Below are 23,962 nucleotides of genomic sequence, written 5' to 3' on the forward strand. Positions count from 1 at the left end.
AGCACACTATCTGCGGACTTTGCATACCTATATTATTAATATATATAATCATAAGCTTTGATTCCAGCAATAAAATTGCTGGTAAATAACTTTTCCCAAAAATGGCCTATTCTCCGATAATCAGCCCAGACTATATCGGCAATTCAAAACTTACATAATGGTAAAAGGGGGGAGAAGTGTACTTTTGAAGTATGTAAAATTAATAATTCTTAGCTGAGCGCTTTCGGCTTATAAAGCCATCTTCGGAGCTATGGTCAAAAAGGTCAAAATACCACTATGAAGAGAGATGGGTTCCATTTATGATATGAAATACTTCTGTTTGAGAAGTCGCCTCGCATGGAGGCCTCCATGCGAGGCGACCATTCTGCTATCTGACACCGCAGTATTCAAATGGTAAGGTCTTTTTGACCTTACCATGATTAAATATTCGTTTTATATATAATGTAATTTTCGTGTGAAAGTCCTTTGTGCTCGTTCTTGATGTTTAACTTTTCTGGATACCAAAATAACCAACAGCAAATTGAACAATTTTTTAAACAGACAGACAAGGTTTTTTCCAACCAATAAAAAACTACATAAGAAACAGAAGTATTTCATATCATAAATGGAACCCATCTCTCTTCATAGTGGTATTTTGACCTTTTTGACCATAGCTCCGAAGATGGCTTTATAAGCCGAAAGCGCTCAGCTAAGAATTATTAATTTTACACACTTCAAAAGTACACTTCTCCCCCCTTTTACCTGTTGTCATAAGTGTGTACGAAACTATTTCAGTCTTTACATTTACATAATGGTGCAAATGAAAGGAATAAATTCGTTATTTCGTAAACCCGCGACGTTAAGGAAAAATCCTGAAATAGGTCGATTTTTATTTTTAAATAACGGTATTTTGGTATATATGTCATACTAGTGACGTCATTCATCTGGGCGTGATGACGTAATTGAAGATTTTTTTAATTGAGAATAGGGGTCGTGTGCTAGCTCATTTGAAATGATATTTAATTCTCTATTTAGTAATATTAACATTTACATAATTATTTATACAAGGTGATCAAAAACTTTTCTTAGTTCATTATTTAACAAAAAAAAGAAGAATAAATGTAATTTATTTAATTCAAAATACATTTTACTGCTGTCAGAAAACAGACAAAAACGTTTATATTACAAATAAACATTGGTTGCGTTCGGACGACCACAGCGGCTTACTGTCAGCAGAAATCGGCTGAGTAGTTGTATCCAGCGCTGATAGGGAATGCTTAGAGTAAATGTCTCAGCGGCGGGCTTCCAGCGGTGTCGTCTAAACGCTACCGCTGCCTCAGCTGTCCAGCCGCTGTGGTCGTCCGAACGCACCCATTGAATTTCGCTTAAATTCCAAGTGGAAGATGGCTGGCGGGAGCTGGCTTGAACATTGAATTTAATCGAAAAGCAGAACACATTTAATAGAAACAGAAGACAGGGTTCGAGTTCTCTGAAAAGACTATTTTTATTTAATGTGGTTAAGATAAACATCTGAATAGAGGATAATTATAATTTCAGAAAAAATGTATTTTTAAGGGATTATTTCATGATGAATTTTTGTCGGGGCTATTTTGTGGGCGAGCTAATATTCCGCGGCTATTTTGTCGGAGCTATTTTGTGTGCGGGATATAAGATATAATGTCGGGGCTATTTTGTCGGAGCTTTTTCGACGGGGCTATTTTGACGGGGTACCCCATTACCGGTTGTGCTCCGTGCTCCGTATAACTGCTTCAGTGGACACGAAATGCGCTCCTCTACATATAAACCGCCACCGATTGGATAGCCGAGGGTGAGCGCCGCCCCAGGAGCACCAACGTGTCCACTATGTGGAGCAGTTACACGAAGCATGGAAAACCAACGTAATGAATACATGCCTTTAGAAATACTACTAATTTTTAAATTCAAATTTGAAACTAATATTGAGTAACTCAATATTGTTTTTAAAATATTTTTATCTGTCATCAGTATGGCAAAGTTGTGATGCAAAAAGATTCTTTGTCTAATACCATCTTTCCCTCCACACACACAGATACATACACATAGGTACAGACACACACATACGTACAAAAACCATTCTTTTGGAGCATAATTGCATGTCTTATATAGTCATGAGTTCTTTCACTACCAGAGATGTTCCGACACACAGCTTTGGTTAGTTCAGATTCTTAATTGTGCGGTGATAAGCCAGGCACATGTGCCTGGCACAATGCCTGTCTTACCACCGAGTTTAAAAGTGGGATAATTTAAGTTTAAAAATTCTTCTTCTTCTTCTTTGTGTATAGACATGCTCTGTCTGTTTTTTCAATGTGCCTCTAGTAAGTTGTTCCAACATTTTCGTGGTCTTCCCACTGACCGTCTTCCTATTGGAAACTGTCTCTCGCTGTCCTGACTATCCTATTTGTTGTCATTCAGCTTATGTGGTCATTCCATTCTATTCTTCTGTTTCTTACCCAGTTATTAATGTTATACACCTTGCATCCCGTCGTATATCTGTACTTCTAGCTCTATCTCACAGTGTCTTACCATCGATTTTTCGCAGTGTTTTCATCTCTGCTGTTTCTAGCATTCTTTTTGTCTGGTTAAAATTTCATTTTTTTCTACCTGTTTTATAACGTCACTCTGATATAGCGTCATTTTTTTACTGGACCCTTCAATGACGTTATAACCAAGTTCCACTGTATACACATACATACTTCATGGTCATGGTACATTGACACAAAAATGCCATTCAATTCAGTTGCTAGTTACTGTCCGTAATGTGAGGATCTATCCTCCAAACAAAAGCAAACTACGTGTCGTTGGGAGTGCTGTGGTGTCTGATGTTACACAGCTAGTAAACATTATAATGATCTGATTGAGAGCAACGTTAGTATAATAATTGGTATTTAGTGAGGCCTCACATACTCGAGCAGCATACTCACTTATTGTAAAACAAATAAATATAATACCTATTGATTTTCTCAATATTTGTGGCTACGCTCCCCAGCTTGAACCTGTCAACTTAGGGATGATATTATTCCTCTTGCTTACTTTATTCTCATCTCACAAGAACTTTGTTTAAACGAGAGTGTCCTCTCTAATTTAATATTCAACCCTCTCGGGTAGTTATTGTCCATCCTTGATCTACTATATAAGGTTTAAAACCTAGCTGCAGCTCGGTTTTGAATCTATCAAAAGATTTTCCTGGTCTGTGTGCTTATTTTGGAAGAATCTTTTTGTTCACAGTCAAGTCAACTCTCCCGAGCCATAGTTTCAAATACTTTATGGACTAGGTATAGTAGTGAAGCTGATAGAAAATTTTTTGGTTTATAAGTCATATCTCCAGCCTGAGTATCGTGACCCCGTGAACTTTTCTCCAGAGTTTTGTTTTCTGCAGTTCTCGGCAGACTTTCAGATAATCTCTACAAGCCATTAGTTGGTAATGGTTTCGAAATGTTTTATTTCTTATCCATTACCCTGTAGAATTCGGAATATTATCCTAGCCTGGAGAATATCATGGCCTATATTTTTTCTAAATAACTCTTTTAGATATTATATATCATAATGGAATTATCGATCAATGTCGCACTCAGAACTTACCCTGTATATATCAGTCACGATCTTACCGAAAGGAGATGAAGAAGCACATAAGAGGAAATAAAAAAGGAAGAAATGAACAATGGAAAGGACGTAAAAATCAGATTAATCAGACTAATTATAGGAGGTGAGGAATGAAAATGAAAGAAGAGCTAAAAAATAAAAAAAAACTAAGCAGCAATGGTGGGATAGAATCTGAAATAAATGGACATGCATTGGAAGTGGATAAGGTAATGAAAAGTGTAAAAGAAACAAAAAATGGACAACAAAAAAGGAAAAAAGAAAGAAGATATATTATGGAAATTAGGTAATTGAAATATTATAAAGGGCGAAGAAAAATAATTAGAGTTAGTTTATATTCAAGTGGTATGCTAAAGTACAAATATAATATACAGGGTGTAACAAAAATACAGGTCATAAATTAAATCACATATTCTGGGACCAAAAATGGTTCGATTGAACCTAACTTACCTTAGTACAAATGTGTACATAAAAAAAGTTACAGCCCTTTGAAATTACAAAATAAAATCGATTTTTTCCAATACATATATCGAAAAGTATTAGAGATTTATTATTGAAAATGGACATGTTGAATTCTTATGGTAGGAATATCTTAAATAAAAATAACAGTGAAATTTTTACACCCCATAAAAATTATATAGGGTTTTGTTCCCTTGAACACCCCCAAACTTTTGTGTACGTTCCAATTAAATTATTATTGTGGTACTATTAGTTAAACACAATGTTTTTAAAACTTTTTTACCTCCCAGTATTTTTTTGATAAGCCAGTTTTTATCGAGATGCGGCTTCTTTTTTAATATCTAACATAACAATTTTATGGGGGTTTTGTTCCTTTAAACCCCCCAAAGTTTGTGTACGTTCCAATTATTATTTATTTATTAATAACAGATACAAACAGGTTTCCCTAATTACATGTATCTGTATCTGCAATGACAAAAGTTTAGTACAACATGCACATAATGTAATAATTCGAGGTAATAGAGACAAATTATACTATTATAGCAGTAGCATTAGTTAAACACAGTGTTTAGAAACTTTTTGCCTTTTACTATTTTTTCGATAAGGCACCATTTATCGAGATGTGACTTCTTTTTTAATATGGTTAAAAATATATGTACCTAAAAATGTAAATTATAAATAAAGGTCCTAGCCGGGTAAGATTATGAAAAATGCCCCCAACTCGATTCGAATTCCATATAGGTCACCGTTTAGCACATATATAGAAACTCACTTTCTGAAATTTTTAGCCCCCTAGATGGGCACGTAGAGCCTAATTAGGCTTTTTAGGTTTTAAATTTTTATCTCAGCCGCATCAAGAACTAGCGAAAAACTTTTAATAAAAAAGTTGTAAGTTCCAAAAAGTTCTGTTAGAAAAATTTTTTTTTTTCATTTTTGGCGGGAAATTTAAATTAGGACGATTTTAAAATTTTAAATAAGTATAAAAAAATAACTAAGACATTCATTTTCACGAAAAAAATTTATAACGTGTCTTTTTGTTTCACCCTGAATTTATTCAGATGATGTTTAAAAAAAGGTAACACCGTCACTAGGATAGATAAAAAATTGAAAACCAATTGGGGCTTGTTTAATAAAAAAATTTTGTAACGCCATCCATTTTCAAGATACAGGGCGTTGAAGAAAACAAAATTTTACACATTTTTTACGATTTTGCCGAAATTACTGGCAACAATGTAATACAATTTGGCAAGTTTTAAGAAGTAGTTATTGTGCATTTTTTGACATACAATTAAGAATTTTATATTCATCATTGGCGCGCATATGGGTAATGGTCTGAACTTTTTAAAGAAAAAAAGATAGTACGCCACTGACATATTTCAAATTAACAATCATTTTTGAATTCCTCGTTCCATTTGTGATAAAAAATCTATCTTCCCATTTTTTTATTTCAAGAAATAAAAAATCTTAACCCTTACAAAGTATTCGAACTACTATGTTAAGTTTCTATACAATCTACATTATACTCATAACTCGTACATCCATAAAAACTTGATTCCAATACTTTGGAAGTATTAAAATATTTTATTTTTTGCATGAAAACGGCGCGTCGTATGAAAAAAAAGGGAAAATAGATTTTTTGTCACAAATGCAACGAAAAATTCAAAAATGATTGTTAATTTGAAATATGCCAGTGACGTACTACCTTTTTTTTTCTTGAAAAAGTTCAGACCATTACCCGTATGCGCGCCAATGATTATATAAAATTCTTAATTGTACGTCAAAAATGCACTACAACTACCTCTTAAAACCCGCCACGTTTTATTACAATGATGCCAGTAGTTTCGGCAAAATCGTAAAAAATGTGTAAAATTTTGTTTTCTTCAACGCCCTGTATCTTGAAAATGGATGGGATTACAAAAATTTTTTATTAAACAAACCCCAATTATTTTTTAGTTTTTTACCTGTACTAGTGACTGTGTGACATTTTTTAAAACACCCTGTATAAAATTGTATCAAAAAGCGAAAAAAAAAGCGAAAAAATGCGGTTTTTTTTAAGTACGTTTCGCCAATTTTAAAATCTGAAAAAATTCAGGGTGAAACATTATGTAAAAATACACGTTATAATTTTTTTTCGTAAGAACGAATGTCTTAGTTATTTTTTTATATTTATTTAAAATTTTAAAATCGTCCTAAAATTTGAATTTCCCGCCAAAAAATAAAAAAAATCTCGGACAGAACTTTTTGAAACTTACAACTTTTTTATTTAAAGTTTTTCGCTAGCTCTCGATGCGGCTGAGATAAAAAATAAAAACATAATAAAGCCTAATTAGGCTCTAGGTGAGTCACGTGACCACCTAGGGGGCTAAAAGTTTCCGAAAGTGAGTTTCTCTATATGTGCCAAAGGTTGACCTATATGCATTTCGAATCGAGTTGGGGGCATTTTTCATCATCTTACCCGGCTAGGCCCTTTTCATATTATTGACAGATATTCAAAATATCTCGATAAAAACTGTATTTTTGAAAAAGTACTAAGAGACAAAAACGTTTTAAAAACGTTGTGTTTAACTAATGGTGCCACAACAATAATCTAATTGGAACGTACACAAAAGTTTGGGGGGTTTAAGGGAACAAAACCCCCATCAAATTTTTATGGGGTGCACGTGCACAAATTTCACTATATTTTTTTTTAAAGATTCTCCTGCCGTAAGAGTGCTATATATCCATCTTGAATAAAAAATTTCCAATAGTTTTCGAAATATTCGAAAAAATAGATTTTCCTTTTGTAACTTCAAAGAGCTGTAATTTTTTTATGTGTACATTTGTACTAAGGTAAGTTAGGTTTAATCCAACTATTTTTGGTTCCAGAATATGTGGTTTAATTTATGACCTGTATTTTTGTTACACCCTGTAATATGTAATGATGATTTCTTTAAATGGACTAATATAATATGATCCATAAACTCAAATTCCTTTTAAAATTTTATTAAAAACTAAAGAAGAATTTAAAGCTCGTATGAAACTGACCATAACCATAGTCAAACAATCAACATGTATCTAAAGAATGTTCTGCAGAAACTTATATAGCAAAAAGTAATTTAAAAATATTTCTAGGCTTCTAGAGCTACAGCAGAGAAAGTACGCAAGATTTGTTCTTAATTACCAGCGACTATAACATTTAACATCGCTTTGTTATGTAAAGAATGGAAATTATGTGTCAAATTATTTATAGACTTCTTATTTTTCATCCCGTCTGATATGATAGCTCCGAGAAAAACGTTGATTAATTAGTAGATACATTTAAAATGTTAAAGTTGAGAGTTTGTCTTGTCTTATACTCCAGTGAAATAAGTAAAAAAAGACCCTATTCGGGACTTTTAATATTCCAGGTAGCCGACAACTTTTTTAGTCGTTGTAAACCTATAGGAAGAAAACCTACCTGTTGCCTGCCGAGTTCGGAGCCGTTTTTTAATTAAAAACAATTTAGTACAAAAAATCGCGATTTTTTTGATTTTTTTGCACATCATTAAAAAGCTAAAGAGTTGACATAAAATTACAAAAAATTTTTGGAACATTGAAAACGCAAATTGGCGATTTTTTAAAAGGTAAAAAGTTAATTTGTTGCTACGCTAAGTGCAAGATAAGGCAAAATCGTTGTTTGTTAATAACTATTATTAAAATTATTCCATAAATTTGGTATTTGACCCATAGCTGGATATTGGGGAACAAAACCTCAAAATTTCAGAACAATCTATCAATTAGTTAATCTATTTATTTTTCCTAAAGACTTTTTTGCAATAACATTGGTCAGAAAATAACGAAGAGACCGTAAAGGCTTATTTATGTTAGATTTTATTTAGCGTATGGTACCTGACACATTTACATTTACATATATTTTGTATAAGACAATACATAGGTTCACAAACGTACATCTAACTTATTTACATAGTCTATCGACTCTGGAGTCGCCATAAGGAAATCCTCTGACCTTCCATGATATAATCTTGTGGGACACTGTTCTGTGATGTGATAGATGGTTTGTGGTTGTCCACAGTCACAGAGTGGGGATGGTCGTTTACCCCATTTGTGCATCATGTAACCACATCTGCCGTGTTGGGTTCTGATTCGGTTCAGCATAGACCATGTGTTGCGTGGTAAGTCAAAGCCTGGTGGTTTTTGTGTGATGCAGGGTAAGTTGCTATTTTGTTGTTCCATCCATTCTCGAGTCCATGTTGTCGTTAAATTGAACTCACCCTCACCCTCCACAGCAACATTTGCTGTTTTTATTGGTGGTCGTCTGGAGCGTAGACGGTTACCGTTGGCGGCATCTATATCTTGATGGATTGGCAGGTTCTCGTTATCTACTATCTTTCTGTACTCACTAGTGAGTGCGTGTATGCGTCGTAGTTTGGGTGGTGGAATGTGGCTCAGTACTGGGAGCCATTGCGTAGGGGTGGATTTGATAACTCCAGCAATCATTCTCATTGTATTATTCAATTGGGCATCTACTTCGTGTATATGTGGGCTGTTAAGCCATGCTGACGAGCAGTATTCCGCAGTTGAAAAGACTAGGCCCAAGGCAGGTGATCGCAAGGTGGAAGCCGATGCTCCCCATGTTGTGCCGCACAGCTTCTCAATGATGTTGTTTCTGGATTTAAGTTTTTCCGCTGTTTTTGTCAGATGTTCCTTGAATGATAGGGTTCTGTCAAGAGTCACCCCAAGGTACTTTGGTGTTTTATTGTAGGCGAGTGTGGTGTTTTCGAACTGAATATTGGGTATTCTTCCTGCAAGCTTGTTATTTAGGTGGAAACTGGAAACCTCTGTTTTCATAGCATTTGGTTGGAGCCTCCATTTACGGAAATATTTTCCCACTATGTGTAAGTCCGCCGTGAGGATTTCTTCTGTTTCTTCAAATGACTTACACCTTGTTGCAAGGACCCACTCATCGGCGTAACCAAACTTTCTTGATCTGGTTTCTGGTATATCAGAGATGTATAGGCTAAAGAGAAGAGGAGCCAGGACAGATCCCTGAGGCAGTCCATTCTTCAGTTTCCTTGGAGTGCTGATGTCAGATCCCATGCCACTTGAATCGTTCGGTCGGCTAGCATGCTGTTGATTATTCGAGCGGCGGATTTACAGGGGATTGTACGGAGGAGCTTGTATATCATGCCTTCTCTCCAGACTGTATCGTAGGCCGCTGTTAGGTCTATGAATGCGGCTGCAGTTTTAAGTTCTCGCTGGAACCCTGCGATAGCCTCTTGGTATATGCTTTTTGGCCGTGCTTTTTACGGCTCCAGCGAATCTTTTGTAATTTCTGCCGGTAGGGGGTATCCATCCTAGAGTCTTTTCCAGTTCCGTAGAAAACCTACTCCACTTAGCTTTCTTTAGATTCCACTGTGGGCGAGGGATGGATGTGATTATAGGAATTTGGGTTCCTGCCTCTATGATTACTGGGCGGTTTTGACTGTGTGGAAAGTAGTCCATTACTTTTCGTGAGACCGATAGAGGTTGTCCGCTCCTATTAGTAGAGACAAAACATAGATCAGGGTTGTACTCCTGTTTCCATGCTGCTGACATAAATGTAGGTCGGTCTTTAACATCAAACTTAAGTAAGAGATGTTCGTCCTCCGCCCATTTTACTAGTGCGTTCCCATTGTTGTTGCATTGTTTATATTTCCACTGTTCATGGTGACTGTTGTAGTCCCCCACGTATATTAACGGGTGAGGATGTGTGTGAATGACTTGAGCTGGCCAGAATATAGCTGGTGGTTTGTAGGTGTTAGTGACGGTGATGCTTCCAATTTTTACAACAATATTATCAATTTCATCCTTAGTACACGTGGAAACAAGGACGGCGTTTTCTATGTTCTGTTTAACGTACGTTGCTGTGCCATATGATCGATGGTACGTGGTACCCAGTAGTTCGAAGCCAGGTATTTCCCCCTTTTTCGCAGTTGTTCTTCCGTTTCGCAGTGTGTTTCCTGTAAAGCGACCAGATCGATGTCGTTATCTTTTAAAAATTTTGATAAATACTGGCTCTTTGAATAGCTTATGCTTTCTACATTTAAGTGACAAATTCGGATCATCGGTCCGAGTTTTCTGGTCGTTGGGTCCTGAGAAGGACCTTGTGTATTTTTGGTAATTTGCCTTTTGATAACGTTTATTGGCATTGTAATGTGTCTCTGGTCAGGAGATCCTAAGATTATCTGACCGCCAGTATTTGCTAGTTCATTTAGCTTTACCCAGGGTGCACGTGTAGTATTCTACTACGGACGCGAACTAGCTCTACACCCCCGTGTAGAGCTAGTGTGATTTATGTTAGAACGGGGCGTGCACGATACGTGCCGTAAAACAATAGAAATCGCACCTCCCAGCTCCGTTGTCGCTCCGTCCAATTGTAGCATAAACTAGCCAATGCTTTTCATATGAGACGATCTTCAACGTGCCCCATAAGACCGCCGTGTCGTCCACGTCCCCGTCCTAACATAAATCCGGCTTAATTATACGCACATCAAACGAAAGTTAAACTAGCAATATCTGTCAAAAAGGCTAAAAAATTATTTTTTTTTTTTATTTACATTAACGTGCTCGGCAACTATGGCCACTCGCACGGGACGATTACAAACAAGATTACAAGTGGTATAATTAAAGAGCATTAACAAGTTATGTCATAAAAAAAATTAAAGTTTATGATACAATGATATTTTTTTAAAAACTGAAGAACTCTGTCTAATTGGTTGGTATCACTTAGAATGTCACATAGCTGCGGTTTGAGTTTGTTGTCTTACTACACTGAACTGATGACATTCGGTAATAATGTTGCGGCAACCTTGGGTGCCTATAAAGTGGCAACAGCCTGAAGATGCCGACATATATGAAATACTGCACCGTTGCTCTTTGAAGTTTTCGGAGGGGTCGGGGTCGATAAAAAAACGAAGAAGAAAATTGAAATGAAAACGAAGAAGAAAACGAAAAGTTGGACGCCAACCTACATACGTAGGATTTTACCTTACCTTACCTTACCTTATAGATACACCTTAAACCGGAACTAAATGAGTGTTAAAAATTAACTTTTGTAGTGATTATAAAAAAATTTAAATGTAATAAAAAAATGAAAATCGTAAAGAAACGAAAATTTTAAGCATTTATTCTACGTTAAGTTGCACAATAATACAAAAATGGACAAAACATATTCGCAATGCCAATTCAGTACAAGTCAGTTCTGTTAGTCGCCGGCACTGGAATTGACTATGCATTAACCAAAATTATATTAAACGTAAATATAAACCTACAAGAAAAAAAACACAAAGCCGTAAAAATATAAAATGTAAAAATATAAAATGTAAAAATATAAAATGTAAAAAAAATATAAAACCTAGAGATACTGTATCTATTGGTATGGAAATTACTACTTAATCTTACCTTCGCAAAAGCACATTGTGCACCTGTTATTTTTGTAAAAAAATGAATTTAAAAAAAAATAAAAATTAAAACTGGAAAACTAGAAAAATGGCAGCACTGTAGGTTTTATTGAAAGATGCTGAGCTCAACAAATTCCCGATAGTTAATATTAAAATATACCTTAGCTAAATACATATACGATATCTCATTTCTTTATTTGTAGAATTAAGCATAAAAAAGGGAAAGTTAATTTGGTCACTACTGGACAAAAAATTAAAAAAATTAGGACAGTCCATGTATCCTGACAAAGTCGGCTATTACACGAATCTGTCTTTAAAGAAAACACTCTTATCTGTCGAAGTAGGTACTTGAACATTCGAGAGTCAGATTAATTGGTCACCACTGGACAAAAAAATTAGGACAGTCTATGTATCCTGACAAAGTCGGCTATTACACGAATCTGTCTTTAAAAAAGACATTCTTATCTGTCGAAGTAGGTACTTGAATATTCCAGAGTCAGATTAAAATAATTTGTTACCTTAATGCAGCAACGGTACCTTACTCTGGCACAGGAAAATATCGCCAGCGGCACTATATACTCCTTTCACATCCCACCAGAACATATCCCACGAAAGGAAGGCGATAACGGGAACCAACAGAAGGGCTTTCACTAAACACAAATGGCTCAACAAACAAACAAAACACGAGTTGGCACGGTGAACTCGAAAACCACCCTTAATCACTTAAATATTTGTTTACAAATTATCTATATCATCTACCACTACAACAAACTCGATCTATTTTTGAAAATACGTAAGGATGGCCACAATAAAAACGGAAAAACTTGATTCTACCTCGACGGTACTATTCTGCCATCATCCCCAACGTAAAAAAAAAAGTGCTGTCCTTCTTCGCGCGTCAATCAGGGTCGCTTTTCAAAATTATCCACCTCGCTCTGCGTGCCGAGCGCCGTCTACCTGTCAATTTCTGGGTGTATGTTGGTTGCATACCCAGTAGTGCATGTCGCATATTTTGAAGGTGTCAAAATTGCTACACAGCCTCTCCCCGAGAGAGAAAACGGGTCACCAGTTTTTCTAAGTAATATACCCAGTGCGACTCGAGAACTAGACGTAAATAAAGCAAAAAGAACGGGATTGCACGTGAAGTTGTACCGTAACGATCGGTACACCTACGAACGAGAAGTCGATAAAGTAACGGAAGCTATATACAATTGACGGTAAACGTAACGAACGGTATACATACTATTTCGAATTCAAATACCACGTTACGGTAAACAGAGGCAATTGACGATAACATCTGAATTGGAATTCGATAACATGACGAAAAATTATATCTAACCTGACCTAACCAAAAAAATTATATCTAACCTAACCTAACGAAAATTAGAGGCCACTGACGGGCAGTTGAAAGTGTGCCACTACGGCAACATACAGAAGGACTTAAAATACATCGAATAAAATACCGTATTGACGCGGTGGAACCGCAGGACCCTCGGCGAGTGGGATTCTAGTACCACCCTAACCTATCCTCGTGCAGTTTCACTCGTTTACTTCGGTATCTGATGTGTCGTCCACTTCATCGTCAGGGGAATGGAACTCTTTAAGGTCCTTGATATGCCAATTGCCTATGCTGACACCATCTAAATTGCTCAGCTTGTATACTCCAGGCGATAGTTTCCTTAGCACCTTACACATGACGAATTTGGGAGCTAGTTTGGACATAAAATTCTTAGCAGCGTTTGACTGCACGATGTTCCTCTTCCACACGGTATCGCCGACTGAAAATTGGATGGGGCGTCTCCGCATATTGTAAGCGTTGGCATTCCTCGTGTATGCCTTGTGTAGTCCTTGTCGGACTATCGGGAAAACTTCGGACAGACCTTTTACGGAAGCTGCATAAGCTTGACGGTCACCCGGGACAATTTCAAAATCATCATGAGCAGGGGTGGGGGACTGATAGTAGTTACCAGAGATCGGGACGTGACGAGCGAAATTCAAAAAGCATGGCGTATACCCCGTAACTTCGTGTTTAGCTGTATTTAGAGCCTGTCGGATCTTCGACAAGTTTTTGTCCCAATCGCGGTGCTCATCTATATACGACCGAATTGCGGTACCAATTGTTTTATTGGTTCGCTCCACAAAATTGCATTGGGGCGAATAAACGGCACTGTACCATATCTTACGGACGTTATACCTCTCACAGAGATTTCTCAAAGGGGGGCCGGTAAAGTTGTGGGCATTGTCACACATTACGTATTCAGGAACGCCAAATATAAGGAAGACGTTATCTTCTAGATACGAAGCGATATTTGTGGCGGTTGCATTCCTTAGTGGGTGTAGGAGAGTGTATTTTGAAAACCAATCCGCAATCACCAAGAGCCATGTGTAACCTTTCCTGGACCTAGTTAACGGACCTATCAAATCTACGGCAATCACTTGCCACGGACGGTCGGCCGTTTTCTCGCGACCCATCATTCCCATAGGAGCCGTATTTGGTGCTTTCTGTGCACCACATATTAAGCAGGACCTAACATATTGGAGAATGTCACGCCTCATTTTCGGCCAATAGTATCGCTCTTGTACTCGGGACAAAGTTTTATAAAAACCTAAGTGAGCACACGTAGGCGGATCGTGACATGACTTAATCACCTCGGGGCGTTGGGGTTTCGGGACTAATACTTTCCACTCAATTGCGTTAGCAACGAAAGGCGAGTTGGTAGGCATAAATTTGTATACAAGGTCGTTATCGACCTTCCACTGGGGAAATTGATCGGGATCACGAAGTATTCTCGATCGAAAATTATCGAAAGAAGGGTCGATTCTATCTGCATCTACCTCAACGTAACATACGACGGGAATGTCGGAAACGGGATCTACGTGAATTGGTAGATCGGGAGCCGCTTCACGTTCGTGAGCCCTGCTAAGGGCGTCCGGAACATTATGACAGGATCCCTTGCGGTGAATGAGATCGAAATCGTGCTGACGAAGTCTCATAGACCACCTAGCCAGACGTCCAGACGGGTTTTTGAGGTTACTCAACCACAACAGAGAGTGGTGGTCAGTGATAACGACAAACTTAACACCTTCAACATAGGGCCTAAACTTTTCAATGGAGAAAAGAACAGCAAGGCATTCTCGCTCAGTGACCGAATAATTGCGTTCTGTCCTAGTGAGCGAGCGACTGGCATAGGCAATCACCTTTTCTCCTCCGTCTAAATTTTGTGTCAATACACCACCTAGTCCAGTGTCGCTTGCATCGCACTGAATAACAAAAGGTTGTGTAAAGTCGGGTTGGGACAGAACGGGTGCAGAAACCAGTGCCTCCTTTATACGTAGGAAAGAGTTTTCAGCTTCGAGATTCCAATCGACAGACTGCTTTTTTCTCTTCCCTTTGAGCAGATCATTAATTGGCGAGACAACAGACGAAAAATCCTTAATGAACCGCCTATACCATGAACACAATCCAATGAACCTTTTAATTTCGGTAGCATTGGAAGGCCGAGGGTAACTAACCATAGCAGATATCTTATCGGGATCGGTACGGAGCGAGTTGTCTCCCACAATATATCCTAAAAATTTCAGCTGAGTTTTGAAAAACTCACACTTTTTCAAATTTATTGTTAGTTTGGCCTCCTTGAGCCTGTCCAAAACTAACATTAAAATTCGAATGTGTTCATCGAAATTTGGGGAGCAGATGATTATATCATCGAGGTAACAAAATACCCAGGGCTCGAGCTCAGGACCAAAGATAGCGTCTACCAATCTTTGCTGAGTTTGGGCGGAATTAGAGAGTCCGAAAGGCATGACGGTAAACTGAAACAGACCTCTACCTACCACACTAAACGCAGTTTTTTCACGAGATTCTTTATCGAGAGGGACTTGCCAAAAAGCCTTACGGAGATCAATAGAACTAATGAACTTTGCTCCTCTAAGAAGTGACAGGATACGATCAATACTAGGCAACGGATAGGAATCGAAACGAGTAACTTCATTTAGCGACCTACCATCAAAACAGAAACGGTACTCACCAGATTTTTTCTTCACAAGCAATACTGGGGAGCTCCAGGGGCTATTAGATCGTTCTACAACTCCTAACTTGAGCATTTCGTCGAGTTCCTTACCCAATATATTGGCCATGTAAGGGGACATTGGATATTGTCTCTTTTTAACGGGCTTTGAATCTCCGGTGTCTATGTACATTTGGATTTTGTCCGTTCGCCCTAAGTGTTCCTCATTAGTAATCGTTTCGAAACACCTAATAGTATCTTCTGCGATGGCACGAAGATCGGGAGACAAATCGTCTATGGTGCAAAGACTACATAGGGACGTATTTTCGTCGGGATTGGGACTATGTACAATACTGACTTTACCTTTGGTTTCCCAGGTATTGTCTGAAAAATTGACTGTTAACGCAAGTTCTCTAATGAAATTGCTTCCGAGGATGAAGCTACACGGAAGACTCGGTACGATAAGGGCGTTCACGACATGGGTGCAATCACCCGCAGTAATCGGAAGATCAATTGTACCCAGAACATCCTTTGAAGACCCATCTGCCAGAGTAACGTAACTATGTTTTGACGACAGAGTTTTGACTCCTATAGACTCTAAAAACTTTAAGCCGTTAGATCCTACCACGGTAGTACTGCAACCCGTATCTAGAAGAACGGTAAACTCTTGTGAATACACTTCTATTACGATATATGGTCTGTTGTCTGAAACTTTATTAACTAAGACGGGAGCCGCACTTGCATGGTCTTCGCTAGCCATAAACTTATGCACAAAACTGACCCAATTAGACCAGTCTTCTGATTTATTTTTGTCGGCTGTGACTGCGTTTGTGGAGGTATGTTGGCCGACGGAACATACCTGACTTATTCGTTTTTTGGTAGACAACTCGTACAAGTACGAACGGTATGATTTTTATTCCCACATCGGTAACAAAATACGGTCCTAGGGGCGTTACAAGATCGGTGAGTGTGGTCCGTGCCTGAGCAATTCCAACACAGAGTCGATACTCTTTGGGAGTTAGTGTTTGAATTGGACATAACTGCGGGAGTTTGGTCGCTGGCCTGGGGAGTACGAGACCTTGTTTGTTCTGGGGGTCGGTTGTTCCTGGGGACATCTACGGGAGAGACGAAAGTGGGCTTGGGCTGAGGTTTGATGGATAGCTGTACCATACTTTCCTCAAGACGTTTTACTAAAGAGGTAAACGCAGTGACGGTCGGGGTATCTTGCAGGATTATGTGTTGAGCCGATTCGGGAGCTACGTTTCTACGTAGATATTTAATCCTTTTTTCTTCAGAGGGGTAGATAGGGAGTCGTTTAAACAGTACGTCCATATGAGCTACGAAAAGAACAACGGATTCTCCCCTCTTCTGCTTTCTAGACTTGATTTGGTCCCAAATTTCTTCGTCGTAATCTGGCGGGAGAAAAGATTCTTTTACCAGACTCACGATATCTTCCCAAGACGAAACGGAATGCTTAACGCTACGATACCATACGGCCGCGCTACCAGAAAATAATTCCACTGCTGACCGGAAAAGAATATCTGGTCCTATGTTTCTAGATTCCACCAAATCGTTAACCTTTTCTACGAACGAGAACACGGACTTTGGGTCACCTGTAAACTTAATATTCCAGTCCGACAAATGGGTTTTCTGTACGTACGTAATTGTGGACGGTGTATTAAGAGAGGAAGAGTTTGGCAGTTGGGGTGTTTCGGGCAAAGGGTTGCTGGACGGAGCAGAAGCATAAGAAAGGCCTACCTGTGATGTACGAGAGTTTCGACGATAATTGGCTTCTACTACTAAGCATGACATTCGTAATTTAGCCAAACTGTCTGATGCCGAAGAATTATCGAGTGGGATTACGACCAAACCTATCCGGTGATGAATGTGGGATAGACGAGATGTGACAGTACGGGAAGATACGTCGGTACTTCCTTCAGTGATTTGTTTAATCAAATTTTTAGCATCAGAAATAGAATTCTCGATGCTTTGTAGTTCGTCCTCAAATTTCTGCAGTGAGCCTAATTTGTCAGTACCAATTATAGGAGTACTGTTTTCGATAAGTAGGTCTAGGACACTACGCTTATCTTCTAGAGGAGTGTCCAGTGGTGCAGTACCTCTAATACACAACTCATAATCTACTTGCTCTTCAAGTAAATCGTCAACAAAAAGGGATGCCATTGTTCAACTGGAGTATCCGGAACAGAAAACTGAATATTAATGGAGACTTATGAGCACACACCGCAGAACTATGAAGCTATACTAACTATAAGTAACTATACTAACTATAAATAGGCTAAACTATACTAAGATAACGAGAACAAACGACATACAAAACTGATATCTAGAAGTACGAGACGAAATAAATAAAACAACGGAAGGTGACATGAACGTAATAACTAAATACTCACACACTAAACTCGTAGGCAAAAAAAATAAAAATAGATCAAGGTAGACAAAGAGAAGAAAATAAAGCCCCACATATGGGCGTCATTTATGTGCGGCAACCTTGGGTGCCTATAAAGTGGCAACAGCCTGAAGATGCCGACATATATGAAATACTGCACCGTTGCTCTTTGAAGTTTTCGGAGGGGTCGGGGTCGATAAAAAAACGAAGAAGAAAATTGAAATGAAAACGAAGAAGAAAACGAAAAGTTGGACGCCAACCTACATACGTAGGATTTTACCTTACCTTACCTTACCTTATAGATACACCTTAAACCGGAACTAAATGAGTGTTAAAAATTAACTTTTGTAGTGATTATAAAAAAATTTAAATGTAATAAAAAAATGAAAATCGTAAAGAAACGAAAATTTTAAGCATTTATTCTACGTTAAGTTGCACAATAATACAAAAATGGACAAAACATATTCGCAATGCCAATTCAGTACAAGTCAGTTCTGTTAGTCGCCGGCACTGGAATTGACTATGCATTAACCAAAATTATATTAAACGTAAATATAAACCTACAAGAAAAAAAACACAAAGCCGTAAAAATATAAAATGTAAAAATATAAAATGTAAAAATATAAAATGTAAAAAAAATATAAAACCTAGAGATACTGTATCTATTGGTATGGAAATTACTACTTAATCTTACCTTCGCAAAAGCACATTGTGCACCTGTTATTTTTGTAAAAAAATGAATTTAAAAAAAAATAAAAATTAAAACTGGAAAACTAGAAAAATGGCAGCACTGTAGGTTTTATTGAAAGATGCTGAGCTCAACAAATTCCCGATAGTTAATATTAAAATATACCTTAGCTAAATACATATACGATATCTCATTTCTTTATTTGTAGAATTAAGCATAAAAAAGGGAAAGTTAATTTGGTCACTACTGGACAAAAAATTAAAAAAATTAGGACAGTCCATGTATCCTGACAAAGTCGGCTATTACACGAATCTGTCTTTAAAGAAAACACTCTTATCTGTCGAAGTAGGTACTTGAACATTCGAGAGTCAGATTAATTGGTCACCACTGGACAAAAAAATTAGGACAGTCTATGTATCCTGACAAAGTCGGCTATTACACGAATCTGTCTTTAAAAAAGACATTCTTATCTGTCGAAGTAGGTACTTGAATATTCCAGAGTCAGATTAAAATAATTTGTTACCTTAATGCAGCAACGGTACCTTACTCTGGCACAGGAAAATATCGCCAGCGGCACTATATACTCCTTTCACATCCCACCAGAACATATCCCACGAAAGGAAGGCGATAACGGGAACCAACAGAAGGGCTTTCACTAAACACAAATGGCTCAACAAACAAACAAAACACGAGTTGGCACGGTGAACTCGAAAACCACCCTTAATCACTTAAATATTTGTTTACAAATTATCTATATCATCTACCACTACAACAAACTCGATCTATTTTTGAAAATACGTAAGGATGGCCACAATAAAAACGGAAAAACTTGATTCTACCTCGACGGTACTATTCTGCCATCATCCCCAACGTAAAAAAAAAAGTGCTGTCCTTCTTCGCGCGTCAATCAGGGTCGCTTTTCAAAATTATCCACCTCGCTCTGCGTGCCGAGCGCCGTCTACCTGTCAATTTCTGGGTGTATGTTGGTTGCATACCCAGTAGTGCATGTCGCATATTTTGAAGGTGTCAAAATTGCTACAATGTGGTTCACGGTAAGTTGGCACTGGCATGTTAGACAGATAGGCCGGATATCTGATGACATCAGGAAGCCGTGAGTAAGTTTGGTGTGTCCTATACGGATTCTTCTTATAATTCTAAGGTTTTGTCTAGATAGTCCGGTTGGGCCAGTGTAAAGTGGCTTATATACTGAGGGCTGGATTGCACGTAAAGATGTATTTAAGGAACAAGAATCTACAGGTCGAGCAAGTCTCGTAAATTTCACGATTGCGAGCCACGCTTCACGCAACCGTGTTTGCGTACTTGTGTTTCGAGTTGCGTGGTCGTGCGGAGTTATATTTACCAAATTTAAATATAATCGTTTCTACTGATTCATAATAATATATGTCAATATGGCTACTGGGTGTAAAAGATAAATGTTATTCTATCTGTTCTTAATGAGTTTTAGATAATTTTAGTTGTATTTCTTTGTAATTTTGTGTTGTACAAAGATTAATTTAACATTTTCTCTGGAAGTATTAATTTAGAAAGATAATATGCTTCAATGGTGTTGTGTTTTGAAGTGTGAAATGCAAAGTACCTAATTGTGATAAAGTCAAGATAAAGTTCACTTTTAAACTGAACTAAATAAGGTATCTGAGAGACAACAATGGTTAAATGCAATACAATGTACAGGTTTTACTAGCGAAATGAAAATTTTCCTGTCCTGTCTGCTGTAATCATTTTATATCTGGTAAGTTACAATTACAACAGTAACGATTTTTGAAGATGTTAACATTTTAATCTTATAGGAAAACCAGCCGACTTAATCGATAATAACAATCTCCAGATTGGGTTCCTTCAATAAATATGGGCTATAAACACAATGAAATAAGTTCCCCAAAATCTAAACTGGAGTGGTATCAAAGGAGAATTAAAGGAAAAAATATTCATATTGAAATTATTTATAAGGCACTGGACTGTCTTAAATTCTACAATAATACTAGGTGGGTAAATGATTTTAACATTTTTCATTAAGAGTAGATTAAGATTAAGTAGATTTTCATTCAGTAGATTTAAGACTTGTTTACACGGGTAGAGTAATGATGCAAGTACTTGATAGAGTAACTCTACCTGTAAAAATGCTCAGCACAGTAGAATAGCTGGTAGAGTGTATAGTTGGAGTTAAAGTAGAGTGACTAGCAACCTATGGCAAAGTAACTACTCTATGACCACCACTACTGCCAAAATGTCTACTCGGCTGCACACTCTACCCATGGAACATGCTCAATTATGGCAGAATAGAGTAGGTAGGAGAGTCCATGGGGCGCTGTCATTCTGGCTGGAATTGTGTTTTGTGTAAATAGTGAAAATGAAGTTCACCGAAGATGAAACTTTAAAACTTGTAGAGCTATAATACGGCGAATACCAGTGTTTATGGAATTTAGGTAGTGTATACTACAGAAATAAAAGTTTGCAGCAAGCTGCGCAGGATGAAATTGTCGAAAGAATGGCAAAGGGGGCTTTGGAGTAAACGAGCTTAAGCAAAAAATTAAGAATTTAAGGTGCACTTATAATCAAGAGTGTTTAAAAATACAAAAATCGGTTTCACTATACTAGCATCAGTACTATACTTGTACTCTCCTCATGTGAATGGTATCAAGCCATTTTTGGTAGAGTACTACCTCTACTCTACTCTCCTCAAAACTCTACCCATGTAAACAAGTCTTTAGAAACAGTGGAAAATGAGGTAGCTAGTAGAGTAGTAGTAGAGTAAAATATACTGGTTTAGCAAATTACAATGTTTTAAGTTAATACAGTAGCGATCAACAGGTAGCCAAAACGTGTTCCTGTAATTTTGAATATTTTTTCGAAGTATTTGGCACACGTATTCGTAAAATAATAAAGAATGGCGGTACAGAGCCCAATTTGAAAAATATATTAATATGTGGAAATTACTCTGTAATTATACAATATTTAAAAAACGAGCCTGTACCGCCATTAAGAAGAACAAAAAAATACACTTTCTTCAAATAAACTTTTTTATCCGATGCCTAGATTTTGTGTAATTTTGGAACTACTAATGAAATAAAAAATTTTAGTAGTTCCAAAATAACACAAAATCGGATAAAAAAGTTGTATTTGAAGAAAGTGTATTTTTTGTTCTTCTTAATGGCGGTACAAGCTCGTTTTTTTATATTGTATTTAATTACAGAGTAATTTCCACATATTAATATATTTTTCAAATTGGGCTCTGTACCGCCATTCTTTATTATATTAAGAATATGTGTGCCAAATATCTCGAAAAAATATTCAAAATTACAGCCGCAATCTTGGAACACATTTTCGCTACCTGTTGATCGATACTGTTTCCTCTTAAGATAGTTTTAATAGTTATTTATGATATAAGTATTAAAAGTACAATTTTAAGACGCGCATGTGAAAGTTAACTTGAAAAAATAATTTTATTAATGTTTTGACTTCCACATCAGATGTCATTGTCAAAATACAAAATATTCATTATTATTAGGTTTATTCTAGCAAACAGTCAAACTAGTCAAAAACCGTCAGCAAACAGTTGGTCAGTAAAAGAACATAATACAGTCACCAGTGCGATCCCCTCTACTCGCGCTGGTCCACTATTCGCTGATGGTTTCAAACTGTTTGAAACTGATGCTAGAACAAACCTATTATTATTATGCATATCATTATCTGTAAATAATATTTCTTCTGATTGTTAATTGTAAAGGATAGAAAAATTACCATTTATTTTATTTTTTTTTTAGAATCAGCTGAGAGAAGTGGTCTACAAAAAACCAGGAAGGAAACGGAATATGTGGCTACGAAAGGCAAAAGAAAAGTTTACAAAGCAAATGTGACACATTTTTTTGAAATATTTAGGAATATTAGTAAATTGCATTAAAAAAATGTATGAAAAGATTTTGTTCAATAAAAATGTTTATATTTATCAAGGATGTATTAATTGGTATGGCCACATATCGTCAGTGATGTAATAATACATCCTATCTGTTTTTTTTCATGAGTTTTGTAAGAGAAACTAAAAACTTGTCTTAGGGTCACCTCCTGTTTTCATATGATATTTTTTGACTTGTTTTGTAGTAAATTAAACTATCTATGAACTACAAAACAAGTCAAAACTTACATATGAACATAGGAGGTGACCTTAAAACATGTTTTTCCATCTCTCATACAAAACTCATGAAAAAACAGATAGGAGGTATTGTCACATCAGCAAGGATGTACAGTGATGAGTGCCCTAATAACCGGCAAAATATGGGCAACATATTTAGTTGTGAGATAAAAAGAAATGAAACTAGTCGAGCTGGGAAATTTAGCGAAATTAACCTTTAAATTTACGTTATATTGATCCCACCTTTACACATATCGGAGGAGTATGTCAACTAAAATTGTCACTGTGACAGTGGTAGTTTCCAAACTCGTCTGATACGTCTGAAGGTGGTACACAATCAATACAATCTAAATGTATACAATGTCTTTTTATCTCACTACTTAATACATCTTTTGTGCTATTTTGCCGGTTATTAGAGCGCTCATCACTGTATTTCTGGTATATCCAGGGAATGTCTACAAAATATATTTTGAATGTCCAGAGAACATTCGTGGACATTCATGGAATGTTCCAATAAGACATTCAGGTAATGTTTAAAATGCTGACACAGGATTTTCCTGGGATGTTCAGGGAACATGTTTTCGGGGATATTCCAGGAATTTTTCAATGTCTGTGTACCTTCTATGGACCTATATGGAATATTTTGGTGTTATTACCGCCGCACTCCACTTGCGATTTGTAATCAGGAAGATTGAACACATTGTTTCAAATACAAGTCAATCCATTTGTGACTAAATAATCATGGATTGACTTCTATTTGAAAGAATGTGTTCAATCTTCACAACTACAAATCGCAAGTGGAGTCCGGCGCTTAGGGCTACTTCCTCTTTGGTATTATGTATTATACTACATAAATCAGGAACTTTCCTTCTAAATATATGTATGCATCTTGGCCATCAAACATATTCTTCGAAACATTTTTTTAAGGGGTTACATAGGTCTTGTGGGTAAAAAAAGTGACTTTTTAAAAAACGATATCTCGAAAACTAAAATTTATTTTTATTTATAATTGGAACATGTAAAAGTATAGTACTTAAGGTAGTCTCAAAAAAAGTTTCAGCCAAAAATATTCATTTTTGTAGAGTTTAAGTTTTTTTTGCGTTGGCAGCATAACTAAGTCCAGTCTCATCTGAAATCAAAAAGTTTCTTGTAGTTTATACCTCTGGCTAGAATATGAACGAAGGAATTAAAAAAATGAAATTTGAAGATTTTACATAAGTT

The 23,962-nt window shown here is 36.8% G+C and overlaps 1 protein-coding gene and 1 long non-coding RNA gene across 2 annotated transcripts in view; one reads left to right on the forward strand and one right to left on the reverse strand.

Moving 5' to 3' along the window:
• Positions 1–23,962, reverse strand: part of LOC126893201 (glycine receptor subunit alpha-2) — a 191,542-nt gene that overhangs the window by 127,039 nt on the left and 40,541 nt on the right. The gene's annotated exons all lie outside the window — the stretch shown is intronic.
• On the forward strand, positions 19,847–22,558 carry LOC126893207 (uncharacterized). The gene is made up of 3 exons (XR_007701083.1): positions 19,847–20,344; positions 20,403–20,597; positions 22,377–22,558. It is a non-coding gene; the product is annotated as an uncharacterized LOC126893207 (long non-coding RNA).

Source organism: Diabrotica virgifera, chromosome 10, assembly GCF_917563875.1.
Source record: "Diabrotica virgifera virgifera chromosome 10, PGI_DIABVI_V3a".
Taxonomy (NCBI): Eukaryota; Metazoa; Arthropoda; class Insecta; order Coleoptera; family Chrysomelidae; genus Diabrotica; species Diabrotica virgifera.